This window comes from Amborella trichopoda, chromosome 11 (assembly GCF_054954075.1).
Source record: "Amborella trichopoda isolate Santa Cruz 75 chromosome 11, AtrichopodaSantaCruz75HAP2 v2.0, whole genome shotgun sequence".
Lineage (NCBI taxonomy): Eukaryota > Viridiplantae > Streptophyta > Magnoliopsida > Amborellales > Amborellaceae > Amborella > Amborella trichopoda.
In genome coordinates this window covers 6,209,024-6,230,190 of record NC_142346.1, presented here as the reverse complement: position 1 = coordinate 6,230,190, position 21,167 = coordinate 6,209,024, and the positions used below count along the sequence as shown (strand labels likewise).

General features: G+C 39.4%; 1 protein-coding gene across 1 annotated transcript in view; it reads left to right on the top strand.

Annotated features, from left to right (window-relative positions):
* Window positions 1-21,167, top strand: part of LOC105421428 (BolA-like family protein) — a 31,720-nt gene that overhangs the window by 9,223 nt on the left and 1,330 nt on the right. The gene's annotated exons all lie outside the window — the stretch shown is intronic.

The following is a 21,167-nucleotide window of genomic DNA, read 5'->3' as shown; positions in this document are numbered from 1 at the left end:
CAGCCTCGAGACCCCCTGACCTGCTGCCCCCTTCCTCGCCCTCCCGGGCACACGTGGCGTTCTCTCCCCTCCCTGAACACGTGTCATACGCGCCTCCCTCCACCCAACTGACGTGTTCAGCGCCTTCTAATGCCACTCACCCACCCCCTTCGTCTTTTCCCCTCCCTCCTCGTGTTCCAGAAGCGTGCCTCCCACTGCCCTTCTCATCCTCGTCTGTCGCACCCTGCCACCTGTCCTCCTCGAGCCCCCCTCCCCGCACACACGTCTCTTGAGCCGCCCCAATCTTCGCCCTCCGCCACCATCCTTGCCTGTTCCCCCCTCTAACCTACCCCTCCCGCTGTCTCCTCCCTTGCCCCCTACCCATCTCTCTCCAAGCCTGACCCCTCTAGCCATTCCCTTTCCCAGCTAGAGGCTGTAAAGGTTTTTCCCTCGTCGCCTCGGCGTTCTTTTTCCCCCTCCAGTCAGCTGCTTTCTTCTCCACCACCCCCTCCCTTCCCCCCCATCTCTGTTATCTTCCTCCCTCTCTGCCTCTCTGACTTATCTTTGCCTCGGCTTTCCCCAGACGAACCTACTGACTCTTCTCTTTTTCCCCCTATGGATCGCAACCTCCTTCCCCAAGGTATCGTGACCACCCATTCTTGGGACCTCACTCCCTCGGATACTGACTCCCTCTATTCTATGCTGGCCCCCTTTCTCTCCTATACCCCCCATCTGGTTTGCTTCATCAGAGTCAATTCCCTTTACCTCACTTGGCCCTCTTACCACTCCACCGTTATCGCTACCCTCTCCTCCACTCAGACTTACCACTACCTCGCCTACCTTCCCTCTTCCATTTCGCCCATCCCTTGGCCCTACCCACCCGGTCAGTCAACAGGCATTCAGTTTACCTGTCCACCTCCCCTACCCTTACCAGGAGCATGCCTTTCTCTCGGACCTACCCCCAGTTGACCTGTCTCCCCCCAACCTCACTCGAGGGGTCCCCTTGCCTCCACTACTTCTCAGGAGATTGAGCCCTTTTCAGCACCTGGCTCATCTCGTGCACCACTCCCTTCTCTACCCCCTGACCTCTACCCTCCCCTCAGCCCTGAGTCGCAGCCACATCTTTTCAAGGACTTCCTTGGTGACCCTAGTCAGCCAGCTCCCTTTCCCCCACCCATAGCAGAGGATCCCAGCCATAGAGAGCATGAGGCTGTTGTTGACAGGAACTCTAACATCGAGGACAAGATGAAAGAGATGTACAGAATCATGGGTTTTCACCACGACGGCTCAGAAGGTCCAAGCCACAAGTTCATGACCGCAGATGCGCACAACAAGCTTAAGGTAAGACTTAAAGGTCAAAGAGAACTGCTTAGCCTTTTTCCTTCCACCTCCTTCCTAGACAAGCCTTCCCGGGACTCCCCTGTCCTCCTCCCAAGCTCCTTCCCTAGGAGGTCCTCCAGACAGGCCTTATCCCCTCCCCCCTCTTCTCTCCCATGAAGATTGTAACTTGGAACGTTAGGGGACTGGGTCACCAGTCAAAGAAGAATGCTGTCAGAGATTTTTCTCTCAAATACTCCCCCTCGGTTCTGACCCTTATTTAAACCAGACAACCTGAGCCCAATTTACAAATCATTCGCCAAATCTGGGGTACTCATCCTTCCCAGTGGGTGGCCCTATCGGCTGTGGGTGAGTAAGGAGGCTTTTGGGTCATTTGGAACCCGCTAGAACTCTACCTCACCTCCTCACATGTAGGCGATTTCTTGGTCACTGTTCTCCTTTCCACCTTGACCAATGGTTTCCTTTGGAAAATCACGGTAGTTTATGGCCTAAGTCCTTCTTCCCTCAGACACAAGTTTTGGGCTGAATTGGACCACGTTGCTGCTCTTCCAAATTCCTCTTGGTGTTTGGGAGGAGACTTCAACGTCATCAGATCGTCCCATGAGCGAAACACTTCCTCTTCCACCTCCCGGGATATGAGAGATTTCGCGGATTTCATTCATAGAAATGCTGTCATGGACATTCCTCTCCAAGGCAGCCTATTCACGTGGTGTAACCACTCTTCTAGCCCTTCCTTCCCTTTCGAAACTTGACTACTTCCTCTTCTCTACTGAATTGGATTTTAGGTTCCCGGGGTCTCAAGCCTAAACCTTACCCAAACCTATTTCTGACCACTGTCCCATTCTTCTAGATACCAATGCTATTCAAAGGGGCCCAAAACCTTTTAGATTCAAACTTCACTGGTTGGAAGAAGCCTCCCTCCAATCTCTGATACCCATCTGGTGGGGACTCTTTCTCGCCTCAGGGGTAGAGCTGGATACAAACTTCAAACCAAAATCCAGCACCTAAAAGCCTCCCTCAAAACCTGGAGTAATACGTTACCCGGCAATTTCTCTCAAACCAAATCACTTCTTTTGGATTCTATCCAACGCCTTGACCACCTAGAAGAATCCAGAGCCCTTCTTGACTCGGAAGTTAACCTTAGGGCCTAGTCCAAAATCGATTACCTATCCACCCTTAAGAAGGAAGAGATCTATTGGTTCTAGAGATCCATAGTTAAATGGTTAAAAACAGGCGATCAAAACACAACCTTTTTTCATCGGATTGCTAACTGTCGTCGGAGGGACAATACCATCTCGGGGCACAAAGTCAACAATAGCTTTTTGACGCAACCACTACAAATCGAGCAGGCCATCTTAGATTTCTTCCAATCACTTTACTCTCCACCCACTGGCCCGAAGCCTAGAATGGAGGATCTTACCTTCCTGACTTTGAGTGAGGATTTAGCTGTTTCTTTGGAACAACCTTTCTCCGAGGAGGAGATCGTTCAAGCTCTTAAAAGCCTCGCCGTTGACAAAGCCCCTGGACCTGATGGATTCCCGATCGCCCCTTTCAAAACTTTTTGGAGTACCTTCTGTCCCGACTTCTTCAATTTCTTCTAGGAATTTTTTCATCTGGGAATCATTCACAAAGCCATTAGTGGCACCTTCATAGCCCTGGTGCCTAAGATCGAAGGGGCTGAGGAAATCAAGGACTTTCGACCCATTAGTCTCCTGAATTCCACTTACAAAATCCTGCTAAGGTCCTAGCCTCTAGACTCCAAAAAGTTCTTCCAACTGTCATCTCCCCTTCCCAATCTGCCTTTATCCAAGATAGGCAGATTTTGGATGGGGTCCTGGTAGCTAACGAATGTCTCCGCTCTAGACACCTAGCTAAGAAACCAGGATTAGTCTTCAAAATTGATTGGGAAATGTAGAGTGGTCTATCTGGGATGAAACCATGTCGAGAGTGGGTTTCAGAGATCGTTGGGGAAGGTGGATGAAGGGATGTTATTCCAACCCCCATTTATCCATCATCATTAATGGATCACCGAAGGATTTCTTCCCAGCTCACAGGGGGCTCCGCCAAGGGGTCCCCCTCTCCCCTTTCCTCTTTGCCGTCGCAGCGGAAGTCTTCTCTAGATCCCTCTGCTGCCTCTACCAAAATGGTCTCCTCTCTGGCTACACGACTAGCAACCAGGGCCCTTTGGTGTCTCACCTGCAATACACAAATGACACCCTGGTTTTCCTAGACGCCACCCGGGAAGAGACTGACACCCTCAAACTCTTCCTCCAGTGTTTCCAGAATGCTACAAGGTTCAAAGTTAATATGAGCAAATCCAATATGATGGGAGTTGCCTTGTTGTCTGACGAGGTGGCTGCCCTTATTCCAGACTGGGATTGCAATGTGGAAGTTCTCCCCTCCACTTACCTCGGTCTTCCTCTGGGGCTAGGGAAACCCAAAAAAAGACTTTGGTCTCAGGTACTTGACAAAGCAGAGAGACGCCTTTCCACTTGGAAAGGTCGATACCTCTCACCAGCAGGCAGAGTAATCTTGATCAAGGCTACCTTGGCAACCACCCCAGTATACCTCATGTCTCTGTTCCAGATGCCGGCACTGGTGGCCAACCGCATAGAACAACTTATGTGTAATTTCCTCTGGTCTGGCCAAGCAGAGAAGACAAAATTTCACCTAGTGGCTTGGGATAACATTTTCCTACCAAGAAAACAATGGGGTTTAGGGATTCGTCTCCTCAGAAAGCACAACACTGCTCTTCTTGGCAAATGGTGGTGGCGCTTGGCCACTCAACTGAATGTTCTCTTGGCTCAAATTTTATACAAAAAATGCAAGATCCGGGTGATACTTGGGTTCCAGAGAGCATCCAAGAAAAGAGAGCGTTTGGAGTGTGGCTGTCTCTAGCTTCTTCCCTACCACAGTTCCGAAGGCACAACAGATTCCACGCTAGGGTTGGCACCAGAGTAAAATTCTGGACGGACCTCTGGATTGGTACTTCACCTTTGTGCAAGGCCTACCCTACCCTCTTCTCCCTCTCCACCGACTGTAACTCCTCCATTGTCGAGGAATTGCCCCTCGTGGGTGGTAGAAGAACCTGGTGCCCATCCTTCCGTAGACACCTCTCTGGGGAAGAGTTCACTCAGTTCCTACATCTTCTGGGTACCCTATCCTCCCACTTTCTCCCCCCCTCTGGCAGTGACTCTTTGGTTCGGAGCCTTTCCCCTTCTGTCCTTTTTTCAGTAACCTCATTCTACAAAGCCCTCGCTCAACCCCCAACTTTCCCCCTTAACCCCACTTCTATCTTGTCAAAAGTGTGGTCCACCATAGCCTCACCAAAGATCTAGGTTTTTAGTTGGATTGCCTGTTCCCAAAGAGCCCTCACAGTTAACCAATTACAAAGAAGAACTCTCTCCTTACCAAACAGATGTGCCCTATGTCTCTGTGAGGAGGAATCTAACCCAACCTTTTCATTCTTTGTGACTTTTCCAGTAAACTCTTGTCACTGGTTCTCCAGCTTTTCGGCCTCCAATGGGTTACCCCACCTACGGTCAAAGCACTCTTCACTCATAATTTTGCTTCTCAGTGGCCTTTGGCTGGGAAAACTTTATGGAAGGCCGCGGTGGTGGCCACAATATGGTCTCTTTGGCTCGAAAGGAACAATAGGATCTTCAATGACGTACAGCTTCAACAGTCAGCCCTCTTTCACAAGATTCTCTCTAACCACCTTCTGAGCATCTCACCACAAATCCTTCTCGGGCATCCTAAGGAACACTTTTTTCCCTCATAGGCAAAACATTCTCAAGCATAGACCTCCCAAACCCCCAAGATTTAGCAGATGGCTAACCCCACCTAAGGGCACCATCAAACTAAACTTTGATGGCTGCTCTTTAGGTAACCCTGGTCCCTCATGCGCAGGGGGTGTATTTAGAGACAGCCAGGGCAAGGTCATTCTTACTATCTCGGCGCATCTGGGAACTTTCGACGCCCAATATGCTGAAGCCATGGCTCTTTTACTGGGATTGAGAAACTGTAATTCCTCTTGGGGCTCTACTTTATTAGTGGAAGGAGATTCCTCTAATACCATATCCTGGGCAAGGTTTGTCCCCACCCCCTTGGCAACTGTCCTCTTTCTTTGATGAAATTTCCCATTTATGCAGGGATACCAGCGTCTTATGGAAGCATATCTTGAGGATGTCCAACAGTCTAGCAGATCTACTGGCGAAGGAGGGAGCTAGTTTGCTTTCAGTCTCCCAGACTAGGTCCAACGCCTTTTTTGTTCTGGACCTCAGCCGTACTGACCCCTAGCCTAGGTCGAACTCCTTTTTGTTTAGGACCTCAGCCGTACATAATAGCACCTCTCTAATCGGGCAACCCTTTGCTCAGATTTTTGTATATCTCTTTGTAAATCTTGTAACATGGGCACTCCTTATAAGCCTATACTGAAATTGGAAGACTAATGTAAAAGTTCAATGTTGATTCCTTTTGTGGAATTGTTATGAGGGAACAATTTATTACTTTCCATTATTTGTTTGAGTATTTATATAACATTATCCCTTTGATTGTATCATGCGTATGTTTTACCTATATCTTCATATGAAAGCAGTGAATAAAACACATAATTTAGGGCATTTCATTGCCCTAAGTTATCCATGAAAGTTTTTCATTTTTGTTTTGTTTTTTACATTACCAAGGGATAATTCACAACTGAGCATGTGTATCCGAGTAGTTGTTTATCCATTATTTTGCCCCATCTGTTAAATAAAATTTTGTCATTGATATATGAATATTAGCCAATTTTGATTGTTTGGAAGGCTTCACGCCAGATGAAATTCCTTGAGATGCAATAGAAATGCTTATGGCTCAGTAATGTTTGTGATTATGTTCTTTGCTGTTTAAATCTCTAGGGTGCAATATGTATACGCATGGTCCATTTGGAAAAATAGATCGAGAAAACAACTGAATGCAATTAATGCTTGTATAATGAATGTGAGCTGAACCGGTAAACATGCTAAAAAATAATCACTATTTTGGCTTTTTGACCCCATATTGTAGGGTGGATCTTAAAAGATATGAAAGATCTCCCTCCAAGCTGTACATACAACTTTCATCAAATACGGCTTTCCACAGAATTCTATATCTACGGGATCGAGTATGGTGGCTTTTGCCCATATATACTTGTCTAACTACCTAATATCATCTCATCAATGCTTACTAGAACTCTGTGGTGAATTCTAGTGTGGGTGATCAGCATAAGTTTGGGTTTCCTGTAATTATTATTATAATATTATTCTGTTAGTTATAGGCCATTGAAGGATCAGTCTACAAAAAATGATATTGTCATAGACATTCAAGTTTTAAAAGAATGCTCGGGAACCTTATGCAAGTTCTATAAACACAATTTTATTGTGCTTATAACTTTGGTTTTAAATCCCCTGTTGAAGAGAGATAAGTTACATGCTATCATCCCACCTGAAAATTGAGCAGTGTGCAAAAGCCTTATAAAAACATTAATAAGCGACAGTGAGACTGAGAGGGATAGAATATGAAACCATATGATAATGTTAAACAGTCTCCCTCAACTAACATCTGGTTCCCTTTGCGTCAAGTTTGATCCAAGTCACTTTGTTTGGGGACTTCTTGTAGGTTGAATGTATCTTATCAGGGCCTCTCACAAGGACAATTATGGTTTTGGTCGTCTCTCCATAGTTTGCAGGTTCGTGGTCTTTCCTTTAGCACCCAAGGAAGTTTAGGTAAAGTGTCATGTGGAAAGAGGGAGAACACTATTGGTTTGTCTAAGGAGAGTAAATTAACAAATTGGAAGTGGGTATGCCAACCTCCTGTTTTTCTGTCATTGACACCTTATCATGAAGTCAATTTTCTGGTATTTAAGCTCTTGCATATATGTTCATGAAAACATATGAATGTGAAACAATCACCAGCAAATTAATCTACTGTTTCACCAATGTCTCCTGTATCGCACCAACTTCTCTATTGAATAGAAAACAGACAATAATGAGGAAACAACCCAAAGTTGCAGCATCTTCTATAAGTGAAATTATGATAAACATGTATTTACTTGACTCATTCACCTTTCCCTGTACCCAAAAAGGTAAACTGGAAAGACAACCAGAAAACAAAAGATAGATGCAAATCAATGCCCTTTGTCCCCCTCATGGAGAATGCATCAACTAGCAAGTTATGATATTAGGGATGGGGATGGTGGTTACAAATTTGTATATATGTTTAAAATGAAATAAAAATAGGATGGTACTTTAGGGTGAGCTTCTTTGCCATGTTTTTGGAGAATTCATCGATTAGCAAGTTATGGTAGTAGGAATGGGGGTCACAAATTTCTATATCTATTTAAAACGAAATAAAAATCGGATGGGACTTTAGGGTTAGCTTTCTTTACCATGTTTTTTTCTCTATAAGCTTTTCCTCTGCATTATGAGATTTGGCGACCATATTCTACGAAGGAAGTTAATTGATTCATGCAATATCTTGTCAGTATTTCGGGAATGCCTTCAGGTCCCAATCATCTTGTCCTCTCTACACTTGGAAAGGATATATTGCCAACTGTCATAAAAACATGTTCAATCACTCCCTATCTAAATTTCCAGCGGGAAAACTAAATTTTGATCTCCATATTTTAAAACATCATTGATCTATCATCTTTTTCACAAGAATTGTTCTAGGGAAGGGAAGCAATTTCCCAATGGCTTGAGTTGGGCAGCACGGTTGCAGCAATATGGTTGAATAACTTAAGAAATTGCCTATGCATCTCTGTCTTTCACAGAATCAGCACCCTTGGAGGACAATCATGTTTCTAAATAGCAAAGATCTATCCAATATCAGATGAATAGAAAAGGAAACCCAATCTCTTTCAAATCTGACCGTTTTCCCATTGCCAATTATGAACCTAAAATCATGCAAAATTTGAGAAGGCACTGCAATTGTATTCCACTTCCAAATTCTTGGCTCCACTCATTTCAATACCATTTCTAGAGCGAACAATATGCTTCCTTCTACATGCTACCTCAGTTCGATGCTGGACCAAACTATCTTTTCATTGTCAGGTCTCTTAAAAGGAATGAGCTCGAGGCCTAGGCGGTCATGTTGGCAGAGCCACTATGTGGCGTCTTGGGTTCCATGCCTTTGAAGTATATACCTGTCAACATGTATTTTAAAAAAAAAGGAAAAAAGAAAAGCAGCAGCATATATTCTATAGAATGGGAACAACGTGGGAACAATGTGGCTCATAAGTTCAGTTTGGTTATTTGTTTTGATGTTTGTTGACCCATGAAACTAGGTGGCGTCAGCATCTGAGGGCTTAAAAGGAAACTACATTGTCGTTTTAGGCAAATGACATTGTTTTTGGAAGAGGTTGTTGATAGTCTCCACAAGAAGGTGTTGGGGATCAAATATTGGCTGAGTGAGTTATTTAGGAGGCTAAGGGAGTCCAAAATATCAAGTAGAGTTTGAGAAGCCTTTAAGATTTCATTGGGAGGTTTTGGAGTTCAATAGGCACCTTGGATTTTGTTATAGTGGACAATTTGGGACATGCAACCATCATTCTCTCTCTACAATACCAGGATCAGTTATGTTGAGTAGTGATCTTTCACTGCCTTTAACAACCATTTCTGCACTAGAGTTAGTCCATTGCTATTGTAATTCTGTTCATTACATTATATTTTGGTCTTTTTATGTCATTAGGGAAAGTTTGTTATGGTGGTGTATTGTTATTATTGTGAAGCTTAGTGTTCAAAAAATCGAACCGGCCTCGGAGATCGGCCAAGGGCCGCTTCTGAGTAACTGGTAAACCGGCTTGTTCAACTAGGCTAACCGGCCAGGTCCTAGCCGATCCAAAAAGTATTAAGAAAAATAAAAGAGTACAAAAAAATCAAAAAAAACATGAAAGTATATTTATAGCTTGATTAAACAAAGCACATCCAAATGATACTGAAAGTAGTAAAAATTGGATTTAAAACAATCGAATTGTGCCTAGGGTTATTTTCAAAATTTTCCAAAAAAGATGGGAAAATGTTCAAATAAATATTCATGGCCAAAACACTTTCCAATCTTTGCCAATATGATAAAAAAAATTAAAAAATACATTACCAACAAATCCCTTATTTTTTGGAATTTTATATCATTTTTTTTAATTTTGTTTTGAAATACTCGGGTGGACCACCAAAACCAGCGAAGACCGGATTGTCCAGTGCCTTGTTCCGGTTTGACAGACAGGTTTTGAGTTGGACTGACCGAGTTTGCATACACATATGAAAGGATAGAGTTTGGAATAAATACATATGAAGGAACTTGGGGTGGCTTCAATAGGTGATAAGATGAAGGAAAGTAGACTTAGGTGGTCCGGCCATCTATAGAGTCCACCTATGACAACACCAGTTAGGACATAAAATTTGGTTCAAGTGGGTGGCTCTAATAGGGCAAGGGGAAGTCTCAAAATGATATGGATGGAAGTAGTGAGAAGAGATACGGTTACTTATGGTTTGACTGAGGGTATGGTCCTTGATAGAGTGGAATGGCGGAACTGGATTTATATAGCTGACCTAAATTAGTTGCAATAAGGCTCGGATGACAATGATAGTAATATTTTTTATTTTAGGCGAATATTAATAGCCTATTTTTTAATTGTCAAAGAACTAGATGGTGGAACTTAACAAGGGGAAAAATAAACTTAGTTAGGAATAAACTGATGAAGTAAGAACATTGGAATTCTGATGACTAAGTCGTATGTGGAATGAGATGGCTAAGGTATTAAGAAAGTGGCAAAAGAAGTTTTAGGAGAATCTTGAGAGAAAAGACTTTCAGATAAGGAAACTTGGTGGAACAATGAGGTTCAAAAAGTTATTAGCGAAAAAGGATCATGTTACAAAGCTTGACAATGAAATAGAAATGATCAAAATTCAGAAGAATATAGAAATGCCAAGAGGAACGCAGAAAATAGTAAGGCTAATCGTAAGGCATATGTTGATCTATACAATAATTGGGGACCATAGAAGGTGAAAAAGATGTCTTCAAATTAGCAAAGTAAGAGATAGGAAATATAAGCACCTAGATCATGTTAAATGCATTATGAGTGAGGTTCAAAGGGTGGTGGTGAAGGGTGACGAGATCAATGAAAGGTGGAGAATCTATTTTTATAAATTGTTAAATGACAATCACTTTGGGAGTGGTCATAGATACTTTTGTGAGATTAGGATAACTAAAGTGAAAGAAGCTTTGAGAAAGACGAAGATAGAAAAGGCTTTAGGACCAGATAGTATATCAATAGAGGTTTGGAAGTGCATTAGAGAGATTGGCACATTCTTGTTTACCAAGCTGTTCAACAAGATTTTGAGAACAAAGAAAATGCTAAATCAATGAAGGAAAAGTATTATGGTACCTATTTAATAGAACATAGGAGAAATACAAAGTTATACGAACTATTAAGGGATCAAATTTATGAAACTATGGGAAAGAGTGATTGAGCAATAACTAAGATATAAAACAAAATGTATCAAAAAATCAGTTTGGTTTATGCTAGGTAGGTCAACCATTGAGGCTATTTTCCTATTAGATAATTGATTAAGAAGTTTAGGTAGATGAGAAAAAGTCTTCACTTAGTCTTTATTGATTTAGAGAAAACATACGATAGGGTATCTAGAAAGATAATTTGACGGCTGCTGAAAAGAAAGGAGTCTCAAGAGGATATGTTGACATGGTTAGGGACCTGTATGAGGGAGTGCTAATTAATGTGAGAACAACTAGTGGAGAGAAGTGATTTTTTGGTGACAGTAGGTTTATATCAGGGGGTCAATGTTGAGCACATGTCTCTTTGCTTTTGTTATGGATGATTCGGCATATACATGATGAAGTTTGTGGTGTATGTTGTTTGCGGATACATGGTTTTGATTGATGAGACTAGACATTGCATAAATACAAAGTTAGAACTTTGGAGGGATGCTTTACAATCTAAAGTTTTCAAAACTACCCGAACTAAAACAAAATAATATAGAATGCAAAACGAGGAATTGTTAAGATTGATGACCAAGAAGTGCGTAAAAGAGATTATTTTCTATATCTTGGGTTGATAATTCATGAGATAGGAGAGATCGAGGAAGATGTTGTTTATAGAATTAGAGGTGGGTAGATGGAGTGGAGATGTGCTTCTAGAGTGTTACATTGTCATCACATAGTAATGAAACTGAAGGGAAAGTTCTATAAGACAACTGTAAGACTAGTTATGCAGCCTATGCTTAATGGGATAAAATGTTAGGCGGTTAAGAAACAATAGCCATAGAATAAGTGTAGTTGAGATGAAGATGTTGAGATGGATGAGTAGTAAGACAATGATAGAATTCAAAATGAATACATTTGAAGGAACTTATAATTAGCTCCAATAGGTGATAAAATGAGGACAAGTAGACTTTAATAGTTTGGTCGATTGCAGTGTTGAGCTAAAACAACCTTGGTTAGGAGGGGTGAATTGGTAGAAGTAGAATGCTCTAAAAGGAAGGAGAGGGTCCCAAAGGACATGGATGGAAGTAATGGGAAAAGATATGGTAATTTATGGTCAGACTGAGGGTATGACCCTTGATATAACGGAATGCCAGAGCAAGATTCGTGTGGCTGAACCCAATTACTTGGAATAAGGCTTGGATGACGATGATGATGATTAATAGCTTGTTTTCCATTTTTTTATCGATTCTATTTTTGCAGTGGGTGTCCAAGTTTATGATTGGATCTTAGGAGACAAAATAACTGGATTCAAATCTATTTTGGGGGATTTAGTAGATGTTGATAAGAAGCTTTTCTTCCTTTCACACACCATGGAGTTTCTATATTATCCAGATGAAAAGCGAAAGTTACTTGAGCATAATATCAGATTTGTAGATACTAAAACTGATGATTATTGGGTTGAACTGTCTCTTGATAGCTTTCACAAAGCATTTTAACCTTAGTAAGTGCTAAATGGCTATGGAAGGCTATAGAGAGTAGGCATGTAGAGGATAGGTAAAGAGGCACTATTAGTGATGCAGATCAAGATCTGATTGCTACGAAATTTTAGTTTTAATTTATTTTTAGAGATGTAGGTAGATTTTTGGGTTAGTTTTTAGGAATTATATTTATTTTAGGAGTTAGGGTTACATTTTTTTTTTTTCAAAATTCTTCTTATGTTATTTCTTTATGATTTTATATTTTTTTAAGGGAAGCATATATTTGGTTTATTATTTAAAAGTATGTTTTAGAGAGTTTGTTGCATGATAGGAATTTATCTCAATATGTTGTCTTAATTTTTAGTATGCTTTTAAAAAAAATAGGAGGTTACATTTTTTTATTTTGAGAGCCTTATCTTTAGAAAATGAGGACATGATGATTGCCGATTGTTTTTTTAGGAAGTTGAGTCCTCTTTTTCCAGATTTGAATAACTTGGACAAGGACATGGTTCACGTGATATGGAAAGCACCTATTAGGATTAATGTTGAAGTGCTGGACTTCTTTTTTTGTAGGGAGTTTTAGAAAGAAAATTGTAAGTTTATAAGAAAGGAAGCACATACAATGTATTGGGGGATGGATTTTGGTTGAATGAAAGAAGCTTTTTGTAGAGAGAGAGTGAGAGAGCCTTTTTTGTGGGTTTTTCTTTTATGTGCTCTGGTGGTGCGTGTGGAGGACTCGGACTCCCACATCTGTGCTTTCTTCAATTTTTTATTTCTCTTTAAAATGTGGTTGTATATGCTGGATATTGGGGGCCAGTAAATTTTCAACTGCGTCAGGTGGAAAATAATTTCATGTGGATCATAGTGTTCGTTGATAGGTATCATGGCATGTGGACATGGTCTATGGTCAGGTACCGGGAATGAGTTCAAGACACTGAGATAGAAGACTTGAGAAGGCAAGTTGAGGAATTGACTCAGCGCTTGACGCAAAACCCAGTATTGACACACTATGCTGACGGTAGTGAGTAAGAAGTTATCTATGAGTACCCGTTCTATGCTCACGCTCTGCGTCGAGAGCCCCATGTTCGGTAGAATATATCAGGGGATTTAGTTGACCTACATGATTTGAAAGAAAACAAGGTTGATTTGGCGTCGATCATACAAAAAATCAGCACGTTGTAGATTGGGATCTGCCACCAATTTTTTATCATACTTAGATGAAGATCAAGATCTTGTAGGAGATTTGATCTACGACGATGATCAAGGTTTCGTGGTTGAATTGATATTTGATGAAGAAAAAGATGATGCTCCTTGGGAGCATCAATAGATGAAGTTGGTTCAACCATTGGATCTAGTGCTCATCTCAAAGATGAACACGTGGTGTGTTCTAGGGATAAACCTAAGCAATTTCAGTAGGCTTATGTGTCTGAACTGACTGTATTGACATACAACGACACTTTCCTTGAGGGCTTCTCATCTTCAATGCATAATCATTGTGTTATGATTAGTGCAATAGCGCACAAGTCCCAGGATCGTGTTTACAATGTTCGAGTTGAAGAAGGTTGCGAGGCTATTGAAAAGTTTATCTTAACGCATTTCAAACTTCGAGGTCAACTTTTCTTCAACCAGGGGAGAATGATGCAGATCAAAATCTGGTTGCTACAAAATTTTAATTTTATTTATTTTTTATTTTATTTTTGAGATGTGGGTAGATTTTCGAGTTAGTTTTTAAGAATTATATTTATTTTAGGAGTTAGAGTTACATTTTGTTTTTTGGGAAAACTTCTTTTGTTATGGTATTTTTTTTTTAATGGAAGTTTATATTTGGTTTATTATTTGAAAGTCCGTTTTAGAGAGTTTGTTTCATGATAGGGGTTTATATTAATATTTAGTCTTAATCTTTAGTAGGCTTTTAAAAAAATAGGAGGTTATGTTTTTTTCTTTTGGAAGTTTTATCTTTAAAAAATATGAGGATTAGATGATTACGGTTTTTTTTGGGAAGTTGATCTCTTTTTTTGGATATGAATAAGTTGGATAAGAACGTGATATACGTGATATGGATACCACCTATTAGGATTAATGGTTAAGTAGTGGACTTCCTTTTTTGTAGGGAGTTTTAGAAAGCAAGTTGTAAGTGTATAAAAAAGGAAACAGATACAATGTATTGGGGGATGGATTTTGGTTAAATGAAAAAAGCTTCTTACAAAGAGAGAGTGATAGAGCCATTTTTGTGGGTTTTTCTTTTCTGTGCTCTGGTCGTGTGTGGTGGACTCGGACTCCCACGTCTGTGCGTTCTTCTTGCAGATTTCTTCTCAGTTTTTTATTTTTCAATCTAAAACATGGTTGTATTGTTGGATACCTGACGCAGTTGACAATTTATCTGCTTCTAAAAACCGGCAAATAACAACTATGTTTTAGAAAGAGAAGTAAAAGATTGAAAATAAATCTATAAGAAGAGAGCACAGACATGGGAGTCTGAATCCTCCACCACGCACCACTAGAGCATAAAAAGAAAAACCCACAAAAAGGGATCTCTCACTCTCGCTAGAAAAGTGTTTTTCACTCAACTTAAAATTCATTCCTCAATACATTGTATGTGCTTCTTTTTTTACGAACTTACAACTTGCTTTCTAAAACTACCTACAAAAAAGGCAGTCCACCACATCAACATTAATCCTAATTGGTTTCCATATCACATGAATCACGTCCTTATCCAACTTATTCATATCCAAAAAAAAAGAGGACATCAACTTCCTAAAAAAAACCCATAATCATTTAAGTCATTATATTTTCTAAAGCTAAAACTTCCAAAATAAAAAACTTAATTTCCTACTTTTTTTAAAAGCTTCCTAAAGATTAAAACTAAATATTGAGATACATTTCTATTATGCAACAAACTCTCTAAAACGGATTTTTAAATAATAAACCAAATATAAGCTTCACTTAAAAAAGCAAAATAAAAGATACCATAAAAATAACAAAAGAAGTTTTTCTAAAAAACAAATTGTAAGGCCTAACTCCTAAAATAAATATAGTTCCTAAAAACTAACCCAAAAATCTATCCATTCTCTAAAAATAAAAAGAGATAAAATTAAAATTAAAATTTTGTAGCAACCAGATCTTGATCTGCATCAATTAGTCAATTGCCAAATATGATGAAAGAAAACTAATCAATTTGTGAATATTTTAATTGAACAAATGTAATGTTGAATCAGTTTTCCAATATTGGGTGCTTATCTCTAGTTGGCAGCAAATCATGATTGCGATTGAAAACTTGCTTTCCTCCTTTGAATCCATTGGTATGTTCTTTGACACCAATTGTAAGGATAAACTTAGAAAAATTAAAATCTATGGCTTCTAATTTTCATTGAAGTTTTTTTTTATCTTCAAAGGAGGCTAGTAAGGTTTCAATAAGTTTCGTATCTGATAGATAAGGTTCCCATTAACGGAATAGTTCTGTTTTTCCTTTTTTTGGCTATAATACTCAAACAAATGGCTTTAAGTAGTATAATTATTTTCAATGTGGCTATTCTCTATTGCCATCCATAATTTTTTAGCAATCATGTGGGATTCAAATATCTTGTGGAGTCCATTTGACTGAATTTCAAAATTTCCCCCTGGAATTAATTTTTTGCCTTTCACCTATTTCTTATTATTTTCCTATCCCTAAATGTGGTGTTGTCATCAAGTACCACTAATGTTTTTCATCTCGAATAACATCTAAAACTCCATAGTACAAGAGAAAAAAAAAAGGAACTAGCTTTCAACAAAAAGTTATAGCCCTCTAGTTTGTCAATCCCAAATCCTCCAAGATATGTTGAAGAATGATCATGCAACATATGTCAAGATCAAACACACGCTCTAATACCAATTGTAAGAATCAAATTTGCGGAAATACAATTTTGTGATTATTAATTATGTATCCAGTGAAGATATATATAATTAGAAGTTTCTTAAACTTCTCTACAACTGTGGAGGCAAATTTCCACTTTATGGTAATCGCATTGCTCCACTGTGATTATGTATTCTTTCAATCACCTAAGCATAAAGTCAAATAACATATAAAAAAAATACAACAAGAATGAACTCACAAGCATTGTTGCAAAAAAAAAGGCTCCCCTAGCACTTAGGTTGCTACCCAGCCTGCCTAGGGGGGCAGAGTGCTTCTCCTGGGCCTTGATGGGCTTCCTCGGCGATCTGTCCTTGGGAGGGTGCTTAGCGCCGGGCCTAAGAGCCCACCTTGCTTGCCCATGTCTAAGGGCGGGAATCACCCCAAACAAGGACCATTTCCATCAGTTTTACCCCTCTTAAAGGGGTGATAATGGATGGGGTGGTCTTTCAGCCCTTAAGGTGATTTGGAACTTGGATTTGTCCAAACTTTTTGCGATTGAAAGAATTGAGAAGTTTGAGAAGCATCCCAAACCTCACTTTTTTTTATTGGATTCATTTCGAAGATTGAAGATTAAATTTTTCTTGAATTTCTTTTGTATTGTTTTAAAATTACGACTTTCTCAATTGCTTTCGAACTTTGGACTTTGGAATGTGTATGGAGATTGGAGTCTATGACCTATGGATTTATAGGTTGTGTGATCTTGTATTTACGCATTTGAGTACTTAATGAATGTGTTATATCTTTTACTTTTTGTGATTGTGATGTGTGTGTGTGTGTGAAGGTGTGGTTTGCATAAGGTTGCAACCTTTAACAATCCAATTAGAGCGCACCTCTAATTTTATCATAAATGTAATTTTGATATAAAAAATTCTTAGGATGACTTGAGAATCTATTTTCTTCTCTAATTATAAAATTATAAACTCTAAAAATGGTTCAAATCAAGTAGATCTATAAGCACATGAAGATCTTGAAAACGGACGGTCTAGATATTGTGTTGCAAGATACATTATTTCGCGGACTCGAAATCTTTTTTCTTTTCATATTCATACATACTTCTCGATATCGAGATGATAAATTACAGGGTTTTCTAACATCCAAATAACCTTTTTTGATGGATTTTTGATGTGCATCTTTAATTCTACATTTTAAGGTTGCAACCTTATAAACTTTTTCCATATGTATATATATATATATATAGGGTCAATAATCTAGGAGAATGAAGTGATTGAGGAAGATGTCGCATGTATTTTTAGAGCTGGGTGGGCGAAGTGGAGATGTGCATCCAAAGTTTTATGTGATCGCGGCATACTATTGAGACTGAAGGGTAAGTTCTATAGGACAGCGCTATAAGACCAGCCATGCTTTAGGGACTGAATGTTGGGTGGTCAATAAACAACATATCCATAAGGTGAGTGTAACTAAGATAAAAATGTTGAGATAGATGAGTGGCAAGACAAGAAAGGATAGAATTCAGAATGAATATATAAAAGGGATCTTAGGTGTGGTTTTAATTGGCAATAAGATGAGGGAACGTAGACTTAGGTGGGCTAACCATGTGCAGTGTAGACGTAATACAGCACCAGTTAGGAAGCGCGATTTGACTGAAGTTGAAGGCTCTAAAAGGGCAAGTGGAAGGCCCCAAAGGACATAGATAGCAGTAGTGAGAAAAGATATAGGGACTTTCAGTCTTACTAAGGGTATGACCCTTGATAGAGAAGAATCGATGAATAGGATTCGTGTAGCGAACCCAAATAATTGGGATAAGGCTTTGATGATGATGCTGTTGACGATGATGATTATATGCATATCTGTGTGTGTGTGTGCATTTGTGTTTGGGCTGCCTTGAAACCTAGGCACCTATACCACCACTGCTGCCTGGGCACTGCCAGACAATTTTCACAATCTTGCTCATCAGGGTGCAATGTTTCCTTGACACTTGGGTTTGCCCTAGTGTCGTACAACGACATGTGTTGTCATGCCTTGAGACAGGGCTAACACATCATCTTACATGTCTTTGCCACATTCTAGCGCACTAACATGGGCGTTGATACTTATTGTTAAAAATATTGGCTAGAGTGACGTTTGTTTACATGTGACCTTAGTTTAAAAATGAATTGTCCTTAGCGGGGCTTGAACATGCAACCTCATGGTTTAAATTCTTTTCCATGAAGCAATATTTATGTTTTTATTGATTCAATTTTTTTTGTAATTTTTCTATTATGATTTGAAAATTCAATATAATACTATATACTTATTTTTTATATAAATGATTATACTGACCTGTTAATCGTACTCGATTCTCTGGCCAACTTGCTATATCCTCGAGATTCAAAAGAGGATCTATTTAGTTTGATGGAGGAGTTCTATTGGAGAGGAAGGATTGAGGATTAATATAGCCATGAATTCTACTTTCATTGCACTAATTCTTAAAAAGTCAGTTATTCAAGAGGTGAAAGATATACGGCCAATTAGCTTGTTGGGTAGTTTGTATAAAATTATAGCTATGATTTTGGCTAATAGGCTTCGTCTGGTCTTACACTTGGTTGTTCAAGGGCCACAATCAACCTTTTTGAAAGAGAGACATATAATGGAAAGTATTTGGTGGCTCAAGAATGTATTCACTCAAGAATCATGAATAGAAAGCTGAGCTTAATTTGTAACTTGGATTTTGAAAAAGCATATGATAAAGTGGATTGGGAGGTGTTACAAAGCATAATGGGTAGTTTGGGCTTTAGGTCTTGGTGGAGGTTGTGGATTGAAGGTTGCTTGAGTTCCACTCACTTTTCGTTGTTGATAAACGGAAAGGCTACTGGTTTCTTGAAAGCTTCTCGAGGGCTCTGACAAGGGGACCCTCTATAGCCATTCCTATATATTTTGATGGCTGAATGTTTTGGTGTCATGTTCGAGGGAGTTACTTAGAAGGGATATATTTCTGGTGTGAAAATTGGAAATAGAGGTCTTATGGTGTCCCATATGCAATAAGCTGACGATATCATTATATTTTGTGATCCGTGTGAAAGAGAAGTTACTAATCTTTGAATTTTTCTTAAATGTGTGGAAATGACAACTGGCTTGATAGTTAATCTAAACAAGACTAAGCTTATTGGGATAGGATGTCAAGACAATCTGGTGGGTAGTTTGGCGAAGCTTTTGGGTTGTGATGTAGAAAAGTTTCCTTGTAAGTACTTGGGCATTCTATTAGTGGATGCTAAAATTTCAAAAGCAATTTGGGACCCAATTATAAAATGATATCTGAAAAAGTTGGGCGTATGGAAGGCCAAGACCCTTTCTTTGGGAGGAAGATATACTTTAATCAAGTCTACCTTATTCAATCTTCCAGTATACTATATGTCCCTATTCATTATGCCTAAGCAAATTGTCAAACGTCTTGAGAGGCTAATGAGAAACTTTCTATGGTGGGATGTGGACAAAGATAAAAAACTTCATCTGGTGAAATGGGAAACAATTTGCAATCTATTCAAGGAAGGAGGTTTGGATATCAGAAGATTGAATTTCATGAACTCCAGTTTATTGACAAAGTGGTGATGGAGAATTCATTCTCAGCAAAATGCCTTTTGGGTGGAGGTTTTAAGAGATAAATATGGAGGGGATACCCTCACAGGACTCATTAAGAGTCCAAGAAATAAGTCTAATTTTTCCTGCTTATGAAAATGCATTGATCACTATAGGGGGACTCATTTGAACCATATCAAGAAGGCGATTGGTGATGGAGATCAAAACCTCTTCTGGTTTGATAAATGGTTGGGTGATGAGCCTTTTAGACTCCAATATCTGGAGGTCTTTACCAAAGTTTTGAACCCTCTGGCTATTGTAAAAGTGGCAAGTGGGGGTGTCTTACCAACATTGTTTCGTCTTTACCTTGGTATATCAAAACTTACTGAATTGGTTGAAGGATGTATACATTTAATTGAGGCATATCAAAACTTACTTGATTCTTTAATTGATTCTTTAATTGAGGCATATCAAAACTTACTGAATTGGTTGAAGGATGTATACATTTCGCCTAATTAAGTAGACTCTGTTGTTTGAAAATCATCGCAGTGCATCGAATCCCTGGCTGCGAATGATTAGAAAGATCAATGTCCCTACAAAAATTCAGATGTTCTTATGGATCTTTTGTCAGGAATGTCTGGCAACAATTGACAATCTAGGAGAAGGGGCTTCAATATCGTGAATATCTGTATTTTATGCAAAGCTGACAAACGAAAGTGTTTCTCATCTTTTCTTGGAGTACCCCTTCACAGGAATTTGTGGAGCTAGGCCCATTAGTTGTTCAACCTTCAAGTGCCCATTGCAAGAAATGCTAGATCTCTTCTTGATCAATGGATAACATCAGGGATCTCTAAGATAGGTATTGTTCTATGGACGTCAGTTTGGATGAGCGTGCTTTGGGGAATTTGGAAAGAGCGAAATAGAAGAGTCTTTCAGGGAGTTACGTTAGAAGAATCGTCATCATCATCATTTTAGCCTTTTCCCAATTAATTGGGGTCAGCTGCATGAATTTTGGTTATCCATTCTGCTCTATTAAAGGCCATATCCTCAGTTAGAATAATCTATCATTAAATCAAATATCATAGCATTGGATGTAGATTGGTTCTCTATTAATAAGGATTGTGCAGGTATTCCCAAAAGCTTTATAATAATGAATCATTATGAAGTAGCTAATCTTCATAGCTATAAAGCAATCTGGACTGCATTATGGATCCTTCCTCCTTCTAACATAAACTCAACTTTGACGGCCGTTCCTTTGGAAATCCCGGAACGGCAAATTTTGGGGGGCTTATTAGAGATCACGGATCTTATTGTCGTACTATGGTCCTTGCGGTAATACAACAGTCAATGAAGCAGAAGTTAGAGGTTTATTGGAGAGCATTAAATTGCCTTCAAAATTCGATGGAGGAAAGATTATTGAAGGGCATTCAGCGAATATTATAGCATAGTGTAAAGGAGAAGCGAGAGTTCCTCGGAGACTCTCTTCCATTTTTTATGAAATTGGTGACATT